At 41.7% G+C, this 22,294-nt stretch overlaps 1 protein-coding gene and 1 long non-coding RNA gene across 5 annotated transcripts in view; one reads left to right on the forward strand and one right to left on the reverse strand.

The window, feature by feature from the left end:
* DPYSL5 (dihydropyrimidinase like 5) overlaps positions 1-22,294 on the reverse strand; it is a 102,960-nt gene that overhangs the window by 75,241 nt on the left and 5,425 nt on the right. The gene's annotated exons all lie outside the window — the stretch shown is intronic.
* On the forward strand, positions 19,401-21,217 carry LOC144333860 (uncharacterized). Its single transcript, XR_013402955.1, has 2 exons — positions 19,401-20,292; positions 20,876-21,217. It is a non-coding gene; the product is annotated as an uncharacterized LOC144333860 (long non-coding RNA).

Consider the following 22,294-nt stretch of genomic DNA (forward strand, 5'->3'; position numbering starts at 1 on the left):
TAGGAGAGGTAGAATTGGAACTGATGGCAGACACCCAAATTATTTTTATAAGGACTTACGATTTCTCCCCCATCTATTCCCTGAAAGGCTGTCCAGATCTCCTTGGTTCCTAGTCCCTGGTAGCCTCCTTCCCACCCCCAGACACTACCAGCCAAAGTCAAGAACCAAACCCGGAAGGCAGGTTTAGAGTTCAACATGCTGAGCCTCCGGGTTGGGATGCCTGACACTGGGCAAGCCCTGACTCTGTGCTCAAACTCCTCTGTTGCTGAGGGCAGGGCCAGGACTCCATGCCAGATACTGACTCCCTGAGCCCAAGCCTGTGTGCAAAGGGCCTCATATCTCCTTCCCAGTAGGCGGACACACCCTTCTTTGTGGTTGCCCATCACCTTCCTCAGGGAGTCAAGGCCTGCCCACCTGTGGTCCCCCACCTGTTGGCACACTCTCCTGACACCAGCTGCTTGCCTCTCTGCACTATCTCTGCCTGCACTCCCGCCGCTGTGCTCTCCTACCTGTTTTCACCCCACATGCCCACTTGGGTTACCCAGTGGCGGCTGTCTCTGCCGTCACAGGTATTTTGCCCACTGGAATGCAGGTTCTCCAGTGTCTGTGATGAGCTGTCCCTTCATCACCCTCAACCCACTCCAGTCCTAGCTCCTTCCCAATCTGCCTTATTCTGTTGCAGTTAATCAAGTGATCCATTACTTTTCTGAGAACTGGAGGAATGAAGCAGCTTATAATATTAAAACATATGTATCTCATTTATAATGGGATTAGAAAACAGGATGAATTTAACAAAATACGTGTGAAACTTGTACAATGAAAACTATACAACATTGTTGAAAGAAACTGGAGAACTAAATAAATGTAATATACCATGTTTCTAGATTGCAAGAATAGATACTGTTAAGATGTCCATTCTTTCCAATCTAATCTATAGATTCAACACACCCTCAATCAAAATCCTAATAGGCCTTTTTGTAGATATTGATAAGTTCCTACTAAATTTATCTAAAATACGTAGGACCTAGAATAGGCAAACCAATTTTGGTAAAGAACAAAGGTGGAAGCAAGCCCAGAGATCAGCAGCCACACCTCTCACCACCTCCCAGAACGCAGGTCTCCCTGCAAAGGTTGGGCCTCCTGGGACACCTGGAAAATGCCACATAAAGTGAGACACCTCCTGCTTTTTTAAAACCTTATTTCAAGACATACTGTAAAGTGACAGTTATCAAGACAGTGTGGTATTGGTGTAAGAATAGACAAATATGTGGATGATACAGAATAGAGATTCTAGAAATAGACCTACATGTGTATGATCACTTGATTTTTGACAAAGGTACCAAGGTAATTCAATGGGGGAAAGAGTAGTCGTTCAACAAATGATGCTAGAACAAATGGATATCCATGTGGGAAAAAAAAGTGGACTTAAAATGGATCCTAGACCTAATCATAGATGCTAACCTATGAACTCCTAGGAAAAAATATAGGAGAAAGTCTTTAGGATCTTGGGTTAGGACATAAAAAAGCAGAACCCTAACAGATAAAATTGATAAATGAAACTTTTATCAAAACTTAAAACTTGTGTTCTTCATAAGATCCTGTTAAGAAAATGAAAAAGCAAGCCATAGACTGGGATAAAACATTTGCAAAACATAGATCTGATGAAGGACTTATATCCAGAATATAAAGAGAATTCTTACAACTCAATAAGACAATGCAATAAAAAAAAATGAGCAAAAGATTTGAAGAGACACTATTTGTATCTACAAAAAAGATATAAGTAGTAAATAAGCACATGAAAAAAATGCTCAACATAATTGGTTATCAGGGAAATACAAATTAAAACCACAATGAAATACCACTCTATGCCCAGTAGAATGGTATAATGGTTAATTTTATGTGTCAATTTGACTGGGCTAAGGGATGCCCAGATAGCTAGTAAGACACATTTTTTCTGAGCGTGTCTGTGAGGGTGTTTCTGGAAGAGATTAGCATTTGAGTCAGTAGACTGAGTAAAGAAGATCCACCCCTCACCAGTGTGGGTGGACATTGTCTAATCCGTTTATAGATAGAACAGAATATTTGTCATGAGATATTATTTTTCTTTTGTTCAACCATTTAAACATGTGAAAACCATGTGTAGCTTATGGGCCATACAAAAACAGGTGACAAGCCTGGATTTGGCCCGCAGAGCATCATTTGCATACCCCATCTGTTTCTATAGCAGGGTTCTTCAATCTTGGCACTATTGAAGTTTTTGGCCAGTTAATATTTTGTCCTGGGAGCTATCCCGTGCACTGTAGATGTTTAACAGCATTCCTGGCCTCCCCCTACTAGATACTAGTAGTACCTGCCCAGCTGTGACAACCAAAAATGTCTCCAGACATTGCTATATGTCCCTGAGAGGCACTGATCCATAGGAACAGTAGATCACTGATTGCCAGTGGGGTGAGGAGGAGCACGAGGGGAGGTGGTGGTGGAGAGGAAGGGGGATTGACTACAAAGAGGCACTTTTTGGGATAATAGAAATATTTCATATCGTGATTGTGGTAGTGATTACACAGGCACATAAAAATGTCAAAACTCTGAAATACACACCAAAAAATTGTGGTGTTTATTGTATATAAATTATACCTCAACAATGTTGATTTAAAAACAACAAAAATGCATTTAAAGGTGGATGTTGAAAAGAAGTAAAAAAACATATAATTTAGTAGGAATTACGTTTAGCACTAAGCTTCCTAGCAGTTCAAACAAAAGGGGAAATGGTTTGGGAAAGGGAAACCCTTATTGTTGGATTAAAGGAAGGCTCTCTGATTCACCCACTGGGAAACATTAAAAAGAAGTTTCAGTCTAAATATTTTAGAGAAAGTAAGTCTGTTCTAAATGTAAATAAAAATTCTAGAAGGAATTTATGGAATCACTATTTAAGGAAAATAAATATGTATTTGACTGCAGTTTTGCAGAAGGTGCGGAAATATTTTTCCGATGGCCATTTTTTTTTTTTTTTTTGAGACAGAGTCTTGCTCTGTTGCCCAGGCTGGAGTGCAGTGGCGCGATCTTGGCTCACGCCATTTTTAATATAGAGCAAACATCAATAAAAGCTGAGAAAATATTATTAATTTTTTTTTTTGAGACAGAGTCACGCTCTGTCATCAGGCTGGAGTGCAGTGGCACGATCTCGGCTCACTGCAACCTCTGCCTCCTGGGTTCAAGCAATTCTCGTGCCTCAGCCTCCCGAGTAGCTGGGATTACAGGCAGGCGCCACCACACCCAGCTAAATTTTGCATTTTTAGTAGAGATGGGGTTTCACCATGTTGGCCAAGCTGGTCTTGAACTTCTGCCCTCACCTCGGCCTCCCAAAGTGCTGGGATTACAGGCATGAGCCACCGCTCCTGGTCCATTAACTTTTTTACTTAGTGATGACACTTCTGCGGAGTGTTCTGTGGAATGACAGAGTCCAATTTACATCTGGTGCTCTAACCTTCGCAACAAAGAGACTACAAATGATGACTTGTGTATTCTTTAGCTGGCAGTGGTAAGGAAGGCGTCAAACTACTGCTGCCCTAGTTAGGCCACCCCAACCCCAGACATCATCTGAGCCAGACTCATGCTCCCTGCTCTCCTCTCTCCTCAGCCCAGTGCTCCAAAATTAAGAACACGTGTACAAGTGATTTCAGGAGGTACACGTGCCTGGACTTAAATGACACTGAATTATGAGTGAGGAGGCAGTTCCCTTTCCAATTCTCTTTCTACACGTCTGATTACATCAAGGAAAATTTCTCAGCTGGTGGGTGTGTATCTTCTAATACTTCATACTCACTAATCTCTCTTTTTAGCAAAGGGAAGAGCAAGGTCTAGTTTGTAATTGGAATTTAATAACACTGTTGGCTTTCATTGTATTTATTTTTCTAGTTATTTATGGCAAATGTTTCTATTTATGATGTTGATATAATGTTTCTTTCAAAAATTTAAGTAAAATAAATTTAAGTAAATTTCAAAACTTCAAGTAAAAATATAAGAAATAATGTTTCTTTCAAAAAATTAAGTAATGTTTCTGGCTGGGTGAGGTGGCTCACACCTGTAATCCCAGCACTTTGGAAGGCTAAGGTGGGCGGATCACTTGAGGCCAGGAGTTCAAGACCAACCTGTCCAACATGGTGAAACCCGTCTCTACTAAAAATACAAAAATTAGCTGGGTGTGGTGGTCTGCAACTGTAGTCCCAGTTACTTGGGAGGCTGAAGCAGAGAATCGCTTGAACCTGAGATCCAGAGGCTGCAGTGAGCCAAGATGGCACCACTGCACTCCAACCTGGGTGACAGAGCAAGACTCCATCTCAAATTAAAAAAAAAATAATGTAATGTTTCTTTCAAAAATTTAAGTAAAAAAAGTAAATATTTCTATTTATGATGTTGATATAATGCTTCTTTCAAAAATTTAAGTGAATCTATTTAAAGAAAAATATTAAGTAAATAGTCATATAGATGGTGTTCCATTATAAAAATGATGGGAAGGGGCAGGTCAGCAACTCAAGTTAGGAGACAATATTCTCAATTAGGGACCACCAGATTTTTTCTGTAGAAGGCCAGAGAGTGAATAGGTTAAGCTCTGGGGGCCACAGTCACAGGCTCTGTCACATATTCTTTTTTAAGTAATCTCTTAACATGGTAACAACCATTCTTAGCACACCAGGCCGTACAAAAACTCCACTGAACATGGTCTGCTGACCCCTGATTTGCTGTTTAGTGTGGCAGCCACTAGCTACATGTGGCTAGTGGGCACTTGAAAGGTGGTTCGTATGACTGAGGGACTGAATTTTAAATTTTATTTCATTTTAATTTAAATAAGCATATGTGGCTAGTGGTTAAGGCAATGTGCAGAGCAGCTCTAGCCAATAATTAAGGAAATGTATTAACTATTAACTACTACACAGCAGGCCTAAAAGACAAACAGAATGGAAGGATAACTCCCTCTCAACCTTGTTGTTTTGACTTTCCCTGCCTCTACCAGTCCATCAAGAGTTGTCAAAAAATGACAGTTTGATGACAAGCTTCTGAACTCATTTTAATTTTTTTTTTTTTGAGACAGAGTCTTACTTACTCTGTCACCCAGGCTGGAGTGCAGTGGCACGATCATAGCTCACTGCAGCCTCAACCTCCTGGGCTCCAAGCAATCCGTCAGCTTCCCAAAGTGCAGGGATTACAGCCATGCGCCCGGCCAACTCACTTTATAAAACCAATATAACCTGAATATCAAAGCCTAATAATGACAGTACTAAAATTATAAGCCCTTGGACAAATCTCATGAACATAGATACAAAAGATACAAACTACAGTTGTAAACAATTTGCAGTGTACCAAAAGGATAATACGGTTTATTCCATAAGCCAAGGACAATTCATCATGGAAGTTAGCAGCATAATTCTTTACATCCACAAATCAACTGAGAAAAACCAATCAAAATATATAAAAATTGGAAGACATCTGATGAAATGCCATTCCCAATAAAAATTCTAAGAACCGTGGAACAGAACAAAACAGACTCAAGTGTAATAAAGATATGTTACCAAAAACCAACAGCAAATATCATTCTAATGAGTAAAGCACTAAAGTCAGTCATTATAATTAGGAATAAAACATGGATACCTCCCCTGACCACTATTATTAAACAATGTTTACAAGTTGCTGGAAAATGCAATAAGATAGAAAATTAATCCTCAGAATAAACATGGAAAAAAAGAGATACATTACGTTATAGTTGTCTAAGAAAACCTAAGAAAAGTGGTAAAATAATGGATTATAAGATAAATATAATGAAATCAATATTTTTGATAGCAAACAGCTAGCAAGAAATAGCAGGAAAAAAATGTTCTATTCACAACGGTAAAAAACATTGTAAAGAATAAAACACTAAGAATGACGCAGAAAGGGCAAATCTATATATAGAGTATTTTCTCTATTTTGGTCTATTTTGAGCAGCGGCTGCCTAGGGCTGGGGGTGGGAATGGGAAGTGTCTGCAAATGGCCTCAAAGTGTCTGTGTGGGGTGATGGACATTTTCTAAAATTAGACTGTATGATGGTTACGCAACTCTGTAAAAATCTAATCATCGGCAAATTGTACACTTAAAGTGGGTGAATGTTATAGTATGTAAATTACACCTCAATACAGCTTTACAAACAAAAAAGAAAGACAGAAAACTAAGAAAGGCTGGCCATGCATAGTGGCTCACCCCTGTAATTCCAACACTTTGGGAGGCCAAGGTGGGTGGATTGCTTGAGCCCAGGAGCTCAAAATCAGCCTGGGCAACATGGTGAAACCCTGTCTCTTCAAAAGTACAAAAATTAGCCAGGCATGGTGGTATGCACCCGTAGTCCCAGCTACTCAGGAGGTTCACTTGAGCCCAGGAGGTTGAGGCTGCAGTGAGCTGTGACTGCGCTATTACACTTTGGCCTGGGCAAGACAGCAAGACCCTGTCTCAAAAAACAAACAAACAAAGGCGTAGAATCCTAAAGAACTTCTCAAAGTATAAAAAATAGGATCCAAACAAAATGAAACAAATATATGCTTAGACGGGAAGACATATTGTAAAATGTCAATTTTCCCCAAATTAATATATATGTGAACTCCCAATGTGTTTATTTTGAAATAGGTAATAATGGAATTGAGAGGAGTTGAGAAAATTATAAAAAGGAATAGTGTGGGGAAGACGAAGGGCTCCCTTAGTAGATATTACAATGTGCTCTATGAAATCACTGTAGTTAAAACTGTATGGTATCAACAGATAAGGAGAGCAGAATAGAGTGCTTAGTAGCAGATTTCAATTAAATCCAACAGAAGTGATATTTCAATTCAGTAGGGAAAATGACTTACGCAATGAATGATGTGGGCACAACTGGTTATTCATCTGGAAGAAAATTAAATTGGCTCCCTACCTTACAGCGTACATCAAAATCTGTAATCCATCTGGAATTTATTTAAATGTAAAACATAAAACAATAAAAAGACTAAAAGACAAGCTGGGAAACTATGCGTACCACTCAGGAGTAGGGGAGCGCTTTTAACTGAGTCTGCAAACTCAGAGGCCACACACACACACAAAGACACAATTCTGACTTGATAAAAAATTTAAAATTTGGTAAAATGAAAGATACTATAGAAATAAATCAATAGATAAATGACAAAGAGTCTGAGAAAACACGTGCAGTGCATATGACAGAAAGGAGCTCTTAACATATTGGTTGGAAAAAGACAAACAACCAAGAGAAAGATGGGCATAGGACATCAGTAAGTGATAAACAGAAGAACAAATTTAAATGACTAACAACATATGAGATGATGTTCAGCCTCTGCAGTAGTCAAGGAAATGCAAAAACAGAAAGTAACAATGAGATATCACTTTACATCCATTAGATGGCAAAAATTCGAGTGTGATACCTGACATTGGCAGGTCTTGTGGGAGGAGGGGTGCAAATTGGGAGTGGTGGTGAGGAGAATCCATACATGGCTGATGGAAATGTGAAATTATTGCACCCTTCTGAAAAAGTCTGAAAAGGCCTCTATTAACATTTTAAAAGGACCTCTGACCCAGCACCTCACCCCTAGGACTCTCTCCATAGAAATAAAAGCAACAGAATATAAGGAGACAGGCACCAAACTGTCCACTACAGCACTGTTGGCAGGGCAAAAACAAACAATTGGAAACAAACCGAATCTCCATCAATAGAGAATGGCAGACTAAACTGTAGCATTATCTGTGCCATGGGATATTATGCAATTTTAAAAAGATCTACATCAGTGGGCCTACAGTCTCTTCCAAGATGTAGTGATAAGGCAAATTGCAGAGATGATGTATTTTACCAAAATGTAAATCCAATACATGTATCCATGACACCCACACGCAGACATAACGTTAAATCGGGTCCCATTTAGCTAAAATGAACAAGGACAAAAGATATTTACTTATGTACATATATTCATATACATTGATGTGTATGGGGTAAACTGTGGGTGGAAACACTCAGTTTATGTTGGTTACCTCTGTAATCCCAGCATTTTGGGAGGCTGAGGCAGGCGAATCATTTAAGGTCAGGAGTTCGAGACCAGCCTGGCCAACATGGTGAAACCCCATCTCTACTAAAAATACAAAAAAATTAGCTGGGTGTGGTGGTGCACACCTATAATCTCAGCTGCTGAGGAGGCTGAGGCAGGAGAATTGCTTGAACCCGGGAGACGGAGGTTGCAGTGAGCCGAGATCATGCCACTGCTTTCCAGCCTGGGCAACAGAGTGAGACTCTGTCTCAAAAAAAAAAAAAGAATTTTTAAATTTATTATTACTTTTATGGATATATCATAGTTGTACATATTTGGGGGATTCATGCGATATTTTGATGTATGTGTATAATGTGTAATGATCAAATCAGGGTAATTGGGATATCCATCACCTCAAACTTTATCTTTTATCTTTTTTTTGTATTGGGGAACATTACAATTCTTCTAAGCCTAATTTTTTTTTTTTTTTTTTTGAGACGGAGTCTTGCTCTGTCGCCCAGGCTGGAGTGCAGTGGCGCAATCTTGGCTCACTGCAAGCTCCACCTCCCGGGTTCACGCCATTCTCCTGCCTCAGGCTCCTGAGTAGCTGGGACTACAGGCGCCTGCCACCACGCCCAGCTAATTTTTTTTTTTTGTATTTTTAGTAGAGACCGGGTTTCACCGTGTTAGCCAGGATGGTCTCGATCTCCTGACTTCATGATCCACCTGCCTCGGCCTCCCAAAGTGCTAGGATTACAGACTTGAGCCACCGTGCCCGGCCTTAAGCCTCTTTTTAACAAAGAAAGAAAAAATAACAATTACAATGAACATTGTGTGTGTGTGTGTGCATGTGTGTGTGTCTGCATAATGAGATGCATGAAAGGTGGTCACCAAACTACTAACAGTGGCTATTTCAGGGTTGTGGGATTTCAGGTGCTTTGTTTTCTTCCTTACGATATCATTTACATTTTTCACAGTGAATATGTATTGTTAATAAAATCAGGGGAAAACTATACTCACCCAGTCAAATTTACTGAGCCCCTATTGTGTGCCATGCACAGAACTATATGTTTTATATATTTCATTTCTTATCCTCACAGCAACACTGCAGTGAATGAGGCTAGTGGAGTTCAGAAGCTTTAGGTAATCTGCTTGATACCACACAGACTATCAGTAAGTGTGGAAAGGCAAGCTCTAAACCCAGGCTTAACTCGTAGACATTTTCTTTCCTGCCTTTACTCTGAATTCTCATTTAGGGGCTATGCTGTTCACAGGGCATTTATCCTTCATCTGGCCAACTCATATGTCCCTTCACTCACCATGCAGATAAACATCCCCCGTGTCCTCTCACTGTCCCTGATGTTGGGGTTCAAAATGAGTGTTACAGAAACCTTGCCTTCAAAAATTGCAGGTCTCTATCTGTCAGCATTTTAGTCTGTAATTGCTGGCGGGGGCAAGGGCTGTGTGTTACAGATATCTCTGTGTTGACATCTGTGTTGATACTTGGCACAGGTCTCTGTAAATGTCCAATTCGTTGCTTACAACTGAGGAGTTTAAAGTACACACAAAAAAGCCATGAGCTATGTTTTCCAGCCTTTTGACTCTCTCTTTACCCATAAGGTCTTTCTAATGGGCCACACCTATTATGATAAAACTTTTATACAATAAAATATGCTCTGATGACTTCAAGCTCACCATGCATTTAAAAATGAACACAGGCTGGGTGCGGTGGCTCATGCCTGTAATACTAGCACCTTGGGAGGCCGAGGCGGGAGGATCACGAGGTCAAGAGATCGAGACCATCCTGGCCGATATGGTGAAACCCCATCTCTACACAAAAAAATTAGCTGGGGGTGGTGGTGCATGCCTGTAGTCCCAGCCACTTGGGAGGCTGAGGCAGAATTACTTGAACCTGGGAGGCGGAGGTTGCAGTAAGCTGAGATCACGCCACTGCACTCCAGCCTGGGCAACAGAGCAAGACTTCATCTCAAAAAAAAAAAAACAAACAAAAAAAGCACAAAAACCTATCTCCACATCTTAACAAAGAACAGAGGACTCTACAGTTAGGAGGAAAGACCATGTTTTCTGTGCTATTTATTTGTTGGCTATTTGGAGCATGAAGGATGTGAACAAAGGTTTCCAAAGAAGAAGGAACAATAGATGTTATTTTAATACAAAATCAGAAGGAGGAAAAAAACACATTGCATTTATACACACAGTTTTCTTATTTAAATATACACAGACACTAAACTAAATATATTTTCAAAACTCATCATTGTATTGTCACTGATTTTAATTAGGAAAGAAAAATTGCTGAGGGTGGTCTGGAGGCTCAGGGCAATGAGGGGGTCTGTGAACAGATGTAGATGAAGACAAAGTCTCCTTATTTCCGACCCTCTTGGGCCCCCTTCTTCAGACCAGCAGCCTTGGACTACCCTCAGCACATAGACCCCAAAAGGCGAAGAGTCAGGAGAAGGTGGAAACAGGGGAGCACAGATGTGCTCAGTTGACCCCAGCCACCTTGGGCATCTGTCCGCCTTCTCCCCTGCTGCCCAAGCCTCCCTGCTCCCACAGGCCAGCCAGCCAAGTAGGTCCCTCTCCAAGTGCTTGGCCCTTCCTGCAGCTTCACACTCATCCCTCTGCTTGGCGTCCTTTTCCCAAATCTAGCTCAACATTCATCAGTGAAGACCTTTGCTGCATCCCAATGGCCAGGATGGTTCATATTAGTCATTCTCTGTCACTTTACTGACAGTTGCACAATCTGCACCCAGAGAGTGAGAGAGACTTCTTCAAGACCGGCACTTCCATCCACCTTTTCCTTTCTGTGGTACTTAGATGATGCCTGGCTAGAGGCAGATGCTTAGAGAATGTTAATCATCTTCCCCACCTTTCCCATCATCTACTCAAATAATCCTATTTTGGGATCTGCACCTGCTCTGGATGGAAAGCCATCTGGATGCTGTCAGCATTGTTGAGGCCAGCCCCTTTCAGACTGGGGCCCAAGGGGTGTGGCATGAGTAAGGCACTTCTTCCTGGAGCACTCTTGTAGGGCTAAACATTTAAACTGTGTGTAATTTCTTTTGTGAGACAGGGTCTGGATTCATTGTCCAGGCTGGAGTGCAGTAGAGCGACCTGGGCCCACTGAAACTTCCGCCTCCAGGCCTCAAGTGATCCTCCCACCTTAGCCTCCCAAGTAACTGGGACTACAGGTATGCACCACTGAACCTGGCTAATTTTTGTATTTTTTTTGGTAGAGATGAGGTTTTGTCATTTTGCCCAGGCTGGTCTCAAACTCCTGGACTCTAATGATCCACCCACCTTGGCCTCTAAAAGTGCTATGATTACAGGCGTGAGCCACCGCACCTGGTCTAACTGTGTAATTTCTGAAATTCCTTGTATCTATTAAAACAAAAAGGGAATACTGTGAACTAGAGTGCAGACAGTGCATCAGTTTTCTTAAGATTAAAAAATGTGACTTCAGCAGTCACAAAAGACCACATATTGTATAATCATATTTATATTAAATGTTTAGAATCATCAAATCCATAAAGACAACAAATAGATTAGTGGTTGCCAGGGATTAGAGGGTTGGGGAAGAGATGGTAGTGGAAGAAACAGAGAGTGACTGCTAATAGATATGGGGTTTCTTTTGGGGTGGCAAAAATGTTCTAAATTTAGACTATGATGATGACTACACAACTCTGTGAACACACTAGAAACCATTGCATTGCACACTTAGTATGGGTGCTCTAAGGTATGAAAGTTGTATCTCAATAAAGCTGTTCAGACAGGCTTCAAAGATATTTCCAACTTGTATCAGGGTGTTACAGGCCCAGCCCACAAGCTCCCAGGGGTATGAGCTCCTTTTCCTTTACCATTCTAGGCAAGATTTGAGAAGCAGTGATAGGAAAGGAATGGAAACTCCAGCCTGGTCCACAAGTCAAGAAAATAGGTACAGGCCTGGGGGGCAGGTCAAGACTGTCCCGCACTCCTGGTCAGCAGCTGAAACTGAGCCAGTATAAAGGGGAAGGATGCCAACATCCTGGGGCCTGTGTCAGAGCTGTGGCCAAGAGTGCCAGGGCTAGTATGGTTCCACACAGTTGAACATTGGAGAAGAGGTGAGACAGGGGCAATGCAAGTGGTTGGCTCGGTGAAAAAGTGAAGGGACATTCTGGTGACGTGTGGGAAGTGGCTGGGCTCCCCTTATGGATTCTGAGGAAGACAATTATGGAGGTGGGTGGTGGGGGAAGGGGAGCCTCTCCTCCCGATGTGTTGGAGAGAGGCCCTCAGGGTGCATGTGTCAGATGCTACAGGGTCTATTCCAAAAAGGGGATTCCAAGGGGAGGGCACCTCAACAAGTCCCCTCCCCTCCACCTGAACAAAACCCAACAAAAACACCAGGGGCAGGCAGAAACAGCTTCTGGAATAGGCTGTACACTTTGAAAATGGCCATGTAATGGGGTGTTGATCACTCCTGCAACTGCTTCTAGTAAATTCCTCTGCATAGCTCCATCCCAGCCTCTCTTCCCACCAACTTGGTCAATACAGCTGCCCCACTCTGCTGGACCTCCACACAGAGGCTGGATGTGCCTGGCATCCCAGTGACTTCCACCAGCCTTGTCACAGTCAGGCACACAGCGGCTCTCTGCCAACATCCAGGCAGAAGCCAGGGAGTAGGTAGGGATAGGGAGGGGGAAGGAAGAGTGCAGACCCAGAAGAAAAATAATCAACAAATATGCAATGTCTTCATAGGGCAAAATGAGCCAGAAAACATGGACGATAGATGATGAGATTATCATAGCTTGGAGGACCGTACCTCCTAGTATGCCTGGCATAGACCCAGTTTATCCCTATAGACCTAAGTAGATTATTAATAGCAAATAATTATCACTCTCCAAAGTGCTCTGCTTTGAAATATAAATTATATGACCACCCAAGTAAGAGCACTTCAGGCAATTATTGTAAGATACAGTCACGAAAAGAAAGAGAAATAAATTCAGCTCAACACATTCATTGAAAACCAACTTGCTGAGGGGCCTTGCGCCAAGTGCCACAAGAGTGCCCTGTATTAGTTTTCTATGCTGTGTAACAAATTATCACAAATTTGGTGGCTTAAAACAACACAAGCTTATTTCCTCACAGGAGGAAGGAGGGTGTGGGTCAGGAGCCCTGGGTCCTCTGCTTAGAGCCTCACAAGGCTGCAGTCAAGATGCTGGATGAGCTGTGTTTTCATCTGGAGACCTGTCTGGGGAAGAACTTGCTTCCACACTCACTTACATTGTCAGCAGAATTCATTTCCACATGGTAGCAGGCTCTCCGCTAGAGGCCACCTTCAGCTCCTAGAAGCCACCTATTTCTTGCCAAGTGGGCTTTCCCAGAATAGCCACTTACTTCATCAAGCAAAAAGAGTCTCCAAAAGGAGTTTGCTAGCAAGATAAGGTGTTATATAACATAATAAGGGAGAGGACATTCCCATCACCCCTGTTGTATCCTATTAGTTAGAAGCAGGTCACAGGTCCTGCTCACATTCAAAGGTAAACGATTACATGAGTGTGAACACCAGGAGTCAGAGATCATGGCTGGGGGATGGCATGAATCTGTCTTCACATCCTTAGAGAGAAAACATGTCCACAAGTAATTGAAACACAAGGCAAAATGAAATGAATGCTCTACATGAGGAAGCCAACTCTATAGGAGCATCCAGAGGCTTCCTAATCCATCATCTGAGACCAAAGAGGGCAAAAATCACCAGACATTCTCTCTGCACCGATACCGCTCACTGGAAGCTAAAGTGCCCTGTGGGTTCCTCCTCTGTGAAATGACTAAAATGTTCTCTAAATTTCTTTTAGCCCCAATATCCTGTGATGACACCTGGCCCAGTGCAGGTGTTCATCAAGCACTTGCTGCCTGGAGGAAGGGATGTGGGGATGAGCAGACAACACATTACTGTGGGAAGGTTCACAATGCCCAGTTAGTGCTTCTCATCTTCTGTGTCCTACACTTCCAACCAAGTTTTCCTCTTAATAAAAAAGACTCAAAGGGGAAATATTGGAAATGCTATTTGATAGTCAGCAATAATGGGTCTTTCCTACTTCCTGATCCCAGAGCCTTTCTTGTTTGAATGGGCAGTCGAAAAAACACAGTCTGTCTGTTCAGTAAGCCTGAAAGTCCAACTCTGTATGCTTGTGTCTTATTTCGGAGGCCTGCATCTGGGGGTCTGTTTGGGAACATAAGCCATCCACATGGGCCCAAGAACTTCACCCTCCTCAAGTCTTCTCGAGTCTCTGACGGGGTGAGCCAGAGCCAGCCAAGGGTGCCAAATTATTATTATTGTTTAGACAGGTAAAACACACACATGATAAACACTTAAAGCCATGTAAATTGTGAGTTTTCCAAGCTCCTCCCTGACCCCTCCAGAGATAAGCAACATCATAGGTTTTGTTGCGTTTCCTTCCATGGACTGTCTATGCATATTTAAGCATACATGTATTTTTCACATTACATAATGTATTACAGAAAGGGTGGCACACATTAAATATTGTTCTGCACTGTTTTCCTCCCTTTCAGTGATATATATTGGAGACTGTTCTACATCAGAACAGAAATACCTGCCTTATTCTTTGTGATGGCTGTATGGTATTCCTTTGTAAGGACATGTCATAGTGCATTTCATTCATTCTCCAATGATAGGTCTTTTGTCTAATTTTTTGCTAGTACAAATAATGCTGCAATAACAGCCCTTCCTATTTTTCATCAAGCACATGTGCTTGTATTTTTTTTTTTTTTTTTGAGACGGAGTCTTGCTCAGTCACCCAGGCTGGAGTGCAGTGGCGCGATCTCAGCTCACTGCAAGCTCTGCCTCCCAGGTTCATGCCATTCTCCTACCTCAGCCTCCCGAGTAGCTGGGACTATAGGCGCCTGCCAACACACCTGGCTAATTTCTTTTTGTATTTTTAGTAGAGACGGGGTTTCACCATGTTAGCCAGGATGGTCTTGATCTCCTGACCTGGTGATCCACCTGCCTCGGCCTCCCAAAGAGCTGGGATTACAGGCGTGAGCCACCGCGCCCGGCCATGTGCTTGTATATCTTTAGGAAAAATTGCTAGCAGTGGTACTGCTGGGTTAAAAGGAATGTTGCAATTTTAATTTTGATAGATAGTGTCAAACAGCAAATCTGCCAGTTTTCACCAATGAAGAACTGTGACAGCTCAGCAGCAACACAGGGTGTCTGTCACAGGACATCAAGGCAGTCAGGACAGCATCCAGTCTGCATCTTCTCATTTGACAGACACAGGAAGGGAGAGGTGTTGTGCTAAACTTCTCCTTATGTGAGGGAGAAGTTTACATTCTCCAACTGTCATATTGTCCAGCCTGTTTCCATTTGACAATCATATCCCTTTGATTGTTTTTATATACATTTATATATCACAAAGCACCTAATTTAGCATCTGGACAATACCATTAGCTCCACTTAGCGCTTACCACATGCCCACTAGACTCAGTGCACGTTATCACTTTAGTCCTTTAGAAGCCTGTGAGGACGATATTAGCATCCCTTTAGTTTGCAAGGAAACTGAGGCTTGGGGAGATAAAAACGACTTTGGCCAAGATCTCTTGTGCCTAGCAGTCAGGATTCCAACCCCATATCTCTCCCATGCGCTAGCTCCTTCCTGAAAATCACACTGCCCGTTGCAGGCACTCAGGAAATAGGTGCAGGTCTGAGAGGAGGTTCAAGCCCATCTCAAACAACAGCTCAAGGCAAATTAAGTGCACAGTTATCAGACAGTAAACCTCTCTCTCCCTTGCCAGGCAGCACTAACATTCAATTCATTTCCATTTCTGGCTATTTGCACTCTGTTCCCAGATATTGAGAACTTAGCAACGGGCGCGCCTCATAACCCAATCATCTCTCCGCAACACCAAGACCATTTAATTTCTGTCATAACGGCCAACTTCAGGTGCTATCTGCTACTGAGACAGCACAATTTTATAGAATTAATTGATAAAAATCAGCTTCACTTGGAATCTTTCGTCCTCCAAATTATTCCTGTTAATGATTGAGTATCTCACATAATTTTATTCCTATTTTCACAAAAATTCTTCAATGACCAACTTGCCCGCTAAGGCTGATTAGAAAGTATTTGCTAATTAGGAAACTTTGTGAAGTTGGTCCTGAAATAAAGAAATTAACATGTATTTATACACTTATTTTAATGTGAAAACTATCAGGTACTATAGATAGAATTGTACCCCCTATGCCAAAAACATTTTTTTTAAAAAAACACAATCTCTATTCTCAAAAACATATTATCAGCTAGGTATGAAAATGATGTATGTGATGTTCACAAAGATATGAATAAGGATTTTTGTGGTTGTATTATCTAAAATAATTAAAAACTGGGACATAACCTTAATGTTCATCAATAAGTAAATGCATAAATAGAATCTAATAACATATAAAAACAAAATGAATTTTAAAAATGGAATCTAGTAATTCCAATGGAACTGAAGACTGTCATTTAAAAGCTTCCATTTGTAAATTAGGTAGAGACATGGAAAAGTTTTGATGAAGGAACAGAATATGAAATAGTTTCCATGCCATGGTAACAACTCTGTAAAAATTTATGTAAACATATGGACAAGGGCTTGAATGGAATCAGCCACAATTACACTAGCTAAGCCAGCAAAATTGTCTATGGGTAGTTTATAATTGATTAAATATTGGAGCATTAGATTCATATATTTTAAAGTACAAAATTAGGCCAGCTGTGGTGGCGGATGTCTGTAATCCTAGCACTTTAGGAGGCCAAGGAGGGGGGGATTGCTTGAGCCCAGCAGTTCAAGACCAGCCTGGGCAACATAGGGAGAACCTATCTCTATGAAAAAAAAAAAAAAAATAGCTGGGTGTGGTGGGATCCACCTGTACCTGTGGCCCCAGCTACTTGGGAGGGTGAGGTGAGAGGATTGCTGGAGCCTGGGAAATGGAGGCTGCCCCGATCGTGCCACTGCACTCTAGCCTGGGTGACGGAGTGAGACCTTGTCTCAAAAAAAAAAAAAAAAAAAAAATATTACATCCTATATTATAAAAGATACGAAACATGAAATATCTAAGTGCTTAAGGGACTCAGAGTTTAAGCAGTAAGTCGAAGGTTTAAAGATATGTTAAGTCTGGGCTGATCGCGGTAGCTCACGTCTGTAATCCCAGAACTTTGGGAGGCCCAGGTGGGCAGATCATGAGGTCAGGAGATCCAGACCATCCTGGCTAACACGGTGAAACCCCATCTTTACTAAAACTACAAAAAACTAGCCGGGCATGGTAGCGGGTGCCTGTAGTCCCAGCTACTCGGGAGGCTGAGGCAAGACAATGGGGTGAACCCAGGAGGCGAAGCTTGCAGTGAGCCCAGATTGCTCCATTGCACTCCAGCCTGGGCGACAGAGCGAGACTCCGTCTCAAAAAAAAAAAGATATGTTAAGTCTGATCTCATTCACTTGTTTGTATAAAGACAAATACCAAACATGGTAGACCACATGCTAACAAAATCTTTCTCAGGAGCAATTTGGGCTGTGAATGGATTGCACAAGGAAAAACCAGCCAAGTTAGGAGTTCATGACTGCCTTGGCAGGCTCCTCTGGCTGCTCATGTTTCATTACCACCATCCTATAATTATGCCTCAACTTTATCCACATTTATGCCTGTCCTTTATCCACACTGGTCATGACCATCACTGCCATCACTCCTGAGCCACACGATGATACTGGCCATGAACATGAGATGCCACAGGCCAAAGGTTTAGTGCTCGTATCTTTGTGCCTCATCTTTTTTTTTTCATTAGTTGCAGAGGTTCTTTCCATTATAATCCAAATGTAAAAATCGCATCTATTTTAAGTTTTTCCAGAAACCTACAGAAAATAAGATATATGTCATAATTCTATTCCTAAATTTTAAAAAGGCAGTGTCCTGTCTGGTCATTATAGGAAATCTGAAATTATTATAAGAAATAAGAAACATAGCCATCATTAGAAATCAATGTCCTGTCTGGCCAAATAAGAAATCTGAACTCTGTGATTCCAAGCTGACCCTTTGGCAGGATTTTTTTTTTTTTTTTTTTGACAGAGTCTTGCTCTGTCGCCCAGGCTGAAGGGCAATGGAGCAATCTCAGCTCACTGCAACCTCCACCTCCCAGGTTCAAGTGATTCTCCTGCCTCAGCCTTCCCAAGTAGCTGGGACTACAGGTGTGCACCACCATGCCTAGCTAATTTTTGTATTTTTTAGTAGAGATGGGGTTTCGCTATATGTTGGCCAGGCTGGTCTCGAACTCCTGACCTCAGGTGATCTGTCCACCTTGGGCCCGAAAAGTATTGGGATTACAGGTGTGAGCCACTACGCCCAGCTGAGACTTTTTTTAAGCCACAGAAATCACACAATTTGAAATTGCTATTTGACCCAATACAAGAAATATAAATTAGTTAACAATAAAAATCACTTGTTAATCTTGCCCAAGGCTGTCAGGACACCTCTGGAATGATCTTTGGACCAATGTTGCATTTATAATCTGATTTTCATCTTTTCCGTAAGAAAAACTGCAGCAGCAAGACTAAGGTAGATGTACTCTGTTTAGTTTAAAAGTGTTCATTTCAGCCAATCAACTGGTTGTTTGTGGACAATTCTTAAAAACTAGTATAATATATATATTATATATACATATATAATATTTATTACATATAATATATGTATATATTATATATATAATTTTTTAACTGGTAGATTACTATGGAGTCAGAGATACAGCTTAAAGTTCTACTTTTTGCTGAAGAATAAGAGTTGGAAGCCAACCTCTGATCAAGCCATAATATTGTGCCAGTCTTTAGGATTTTGGTTTAATCAGCTGCATTGCATACCTCAGAGGATTTTTTTTTTAAATTTCACCATTAATCTTAGCATTTGGCACAGTTTACTAAAACAGAACATGTGTGTACCCTTGACCCGCTAATTTCACTCCTAGGCATATATATACCCAACAGAAACACACGCGTTTACCAAGACACCTACTAGAATGTTCACAGCAGCACCGTCCATGAGACCCCCAAACCGGAAACTACCCAACCATTAGCAGCATAACTGACACATTTGGTACATACATACAATGGGACGCTATATAGCAATGAAAATGAGCAAATTAGATACAACAGTAAGAGAAATCTCGCAAATATAACCTTGGGCACAAGAAGCCACTGGTGAGAGAATTTCGGCTACATGATTCCATTTCTAAAAAGTTCAAAAATAGGCAAAGCTGATTGATCTATGTGTAAGGAGTCAGGATATGGAGGAAGAATACTAAGTAACTAGAGACTCCCCTTGAGTACTGATAATTTTCTGTTTCTTTTTTTCCTTTTTTTAAATAATAAGATTTTGAATCAGGCAGGCTTCTGAGCCATAGTAAGCTCAGAGACTCCAATTTTCTGTTTCTTAATTTGGTGCAGATTACATGGGTATGTCTCATCAAACTATACACTTATGGTTTGTACACTTCTCAGTTTATCTGTTTTACTTCACCACCCTCAGCCACTGTACCCCCCAAAAGTGACTGTTTCATATTTGTGTATTGCCACTTGACAATCGGCAAACTTAAAACAATTTAAATAACTTCATTAACATTGAAAGTGTTTCACATATGCTGGAAACAGGAGCAAAAAGACATTAAATGAAAAAATTGGGGGGTGTTTTTGAATTTTATAACAGAACAAACATACCAATCTACAAGGTCAGAAATCTGAAGTAAAAAATTAGAAAGGAGGCGACTTCTGTATCAATAGTGGATCTTGCTCTGCAGAAGGACAAAGGGAAGGACAGGACCAGACAAAAGAAGGGAGAATAAAGACCCAAGGCCTGAGAATTTCGAGCCAGCCCATGGCGGATTTGAAATCAACAAAGGGGCAGCTTAGAAATAGACACTGGAGTGACACAAAGATGGTGTGATTGAGTACCGGACACAACTAATGGGTGGGAGACACACATTCACAGGGAGTCCAGGCAGCAGCAGACCCCAAACCCTTTGCCGAACCAATGAAAGTGGACAGATGTTAGGTAGTGGGGAGTGACACATGCACAACTGAGAATACAGAAGTTCTCCTTTCTTCCTAAAAGAATCTAGTCATTCACAAAAACTCAATCTTACTTGGGCCAGATGATTTTTTTTTTTTTTTTTTTTTGAGACAGAGTCTGGCTCTGTCACCCAGGCTGGAGTGCAGTGGTGTGATCTCAGTTCACTGCAACCTCCGCCTCCTGGGTTCAAGTGATTCTTCTACCTCAGCCTCCTGAGTAGCCGGGACTACAGGCGCGTGCCACCATGCCCAGCTAAATTTTTGTATTTTTAGTAGAGACGGGGTTTCACCATATTGGCCAGGCTGGTCTCAAACTCCTGACTTTGTGACCCACCAGCCTCAGCCTCCCAAAGTGCTGGGATTTCAGGCGTGAGCCACTGCGCCGGGCATGGGCCAGATGATTTTTAATTTAAAAGGGAGGCCAGGCATGGTGGGTCACACCTGTAATCCCGCACTTTGGGAGGCCGAGGCAGGCGGATCACTTGAGACCAGGAGTTCCAGACCAGCCTGGCCAACATGTTGAAACCTTGTCTCTACTAAAAATACAAAACTTAGGCGGGCGTGGTGGTACATGCCCGTAGTCCCAGCTACTTGGAAAGCTGAGGCAGGAGAATCGCTTGAACCCAGGAGGCAGAGGTTGCAGTGAGCTGAGATCACACCACTGAACTCCAGCATGGGCGACAGACTCCATCTCAAAAAAAAAAAAGAAAAGAAAAAGAAAAAAAATTTAAATGGGGAGCCAGAGGTCTCAGTAGCTGGAAAATCCTGTAAAATATTATCTAAAACCATTCAGTCAGTCATTCTTTCAATATTATCTGTTGAATGGTTACTCTGAGCAATATTTTGGGCTAGAAGCCACATGGGTAAGAAAAGAGGTCCAAATTCTATTTTAAACAAGGCGAGGTGCACCATTTTGTAATGGCATAGCCTCTTGCTAAATTATTTAGTTTACTGTGAATCTCACACCCAACTCATAAGGTTCTCAGCTTAAGGTAGTGTTTAAAGGCATGGATCCTTTTATGGTTAGGGTTTCTTTCTTTTTGTTGGTGCTGTCGTCGTTTTTTTGAGACAGTCTTACTCTGTCACCCAGGCTAGAGTGCAATGGTGTGATCTTGGCTCACTGCAACCTCTACCTCCCCAGTTCAAGTGATTCTTGTGCTTCAGCCTCCTGAGTAGCTGGGGCTACAGGTTGTGCCACCATGCCTGGCTAATTTTTGTATTTTTAGTAGAAACAGGGTTTCACCATATTGACCAGGCTGGTCTCGAACTCCTGACCTCAAGTGATCTTCCTGCCTCGACCTCCCAAAATATTGGGATTACAGGTGTGAGCCACTGTGCCTGGCCTAGTTAGTTCTTTGTGTCAACTTTGCTACGCTATAGTACCATTATTCAATAAAAGATTCATCTAAGTGTTGCTGTGAAGGTATTTTGTAGATGTGGTTAACATCTATAATCAGTTGACTTTATTTTTTTTTAAATTTTTTAATTTTTGAGATAGTGTTGCTCTGTTGCCCAGGCTGAAGTGCAGTGGTGTAATCACAGCTCACTGCAGCCTTGACCTCCAAGGCCCAAGCAATCCTCCAACGTCACTCTCTCAGGTAGCTGTGCTAATTTTTTTTAACTTTTGTAAAGATGGGGTTTCCCTACGTTGCCCAAGCTGGGTGGTTGACTTTAAGGAAAGGAGATTTTCCTTGATAATGTGGGTGGGCCTCATATGATTAGTTAAAAGGTCTTAAGAGAAAAACTGAGTGTTCCCTGAGAAAGAAGAAATTCTAAGTAAAGAGTGTACCACGAGCTCCTGCCTAGTTTCCAGTCTGCCAGCCTTCCCCACAGATATGGGACTTGCCAGCCTCTCCAATTGCATAAACCAATCCTATTGGTTTTGTTTTTCTGGACAACTGATTTTCTGTTTTTCTGGAGAACTCCAGTTATACTGGAGAACTGAGACAGACGGTATTCAAACCCCTTGAGTTCAAGGCCTGGCTCTGCCATGTCCCCATCTGAGTGTCCTTTTTACTTTTGTTGCCTCATTTGCAAAATGGGGATAATAACAGCAACCTAATGCATAGGAATCAGAACCACTCCTGGCACACAGTGCTTTGAAAGTGTTTGTGAAACAAATAATTCTGTGGTTCCAAGTTGCACAAAATTCCATATATCTT

Source organism: Macaca mulatta, chromosome 13 (assembly GCF_049350105.2).
Source record: "Macaca mulatta isolate MMU2019108-1 chromosome 13, T2T-MMU8v2.0, whole genome shotgun sequence".
Classification (NCBI taxonomy): Eukaryota; Metazoa; Chordata; class Mammalia; order Primates; family Cercopithecidae; genus Macaca; species Macaca mulatta.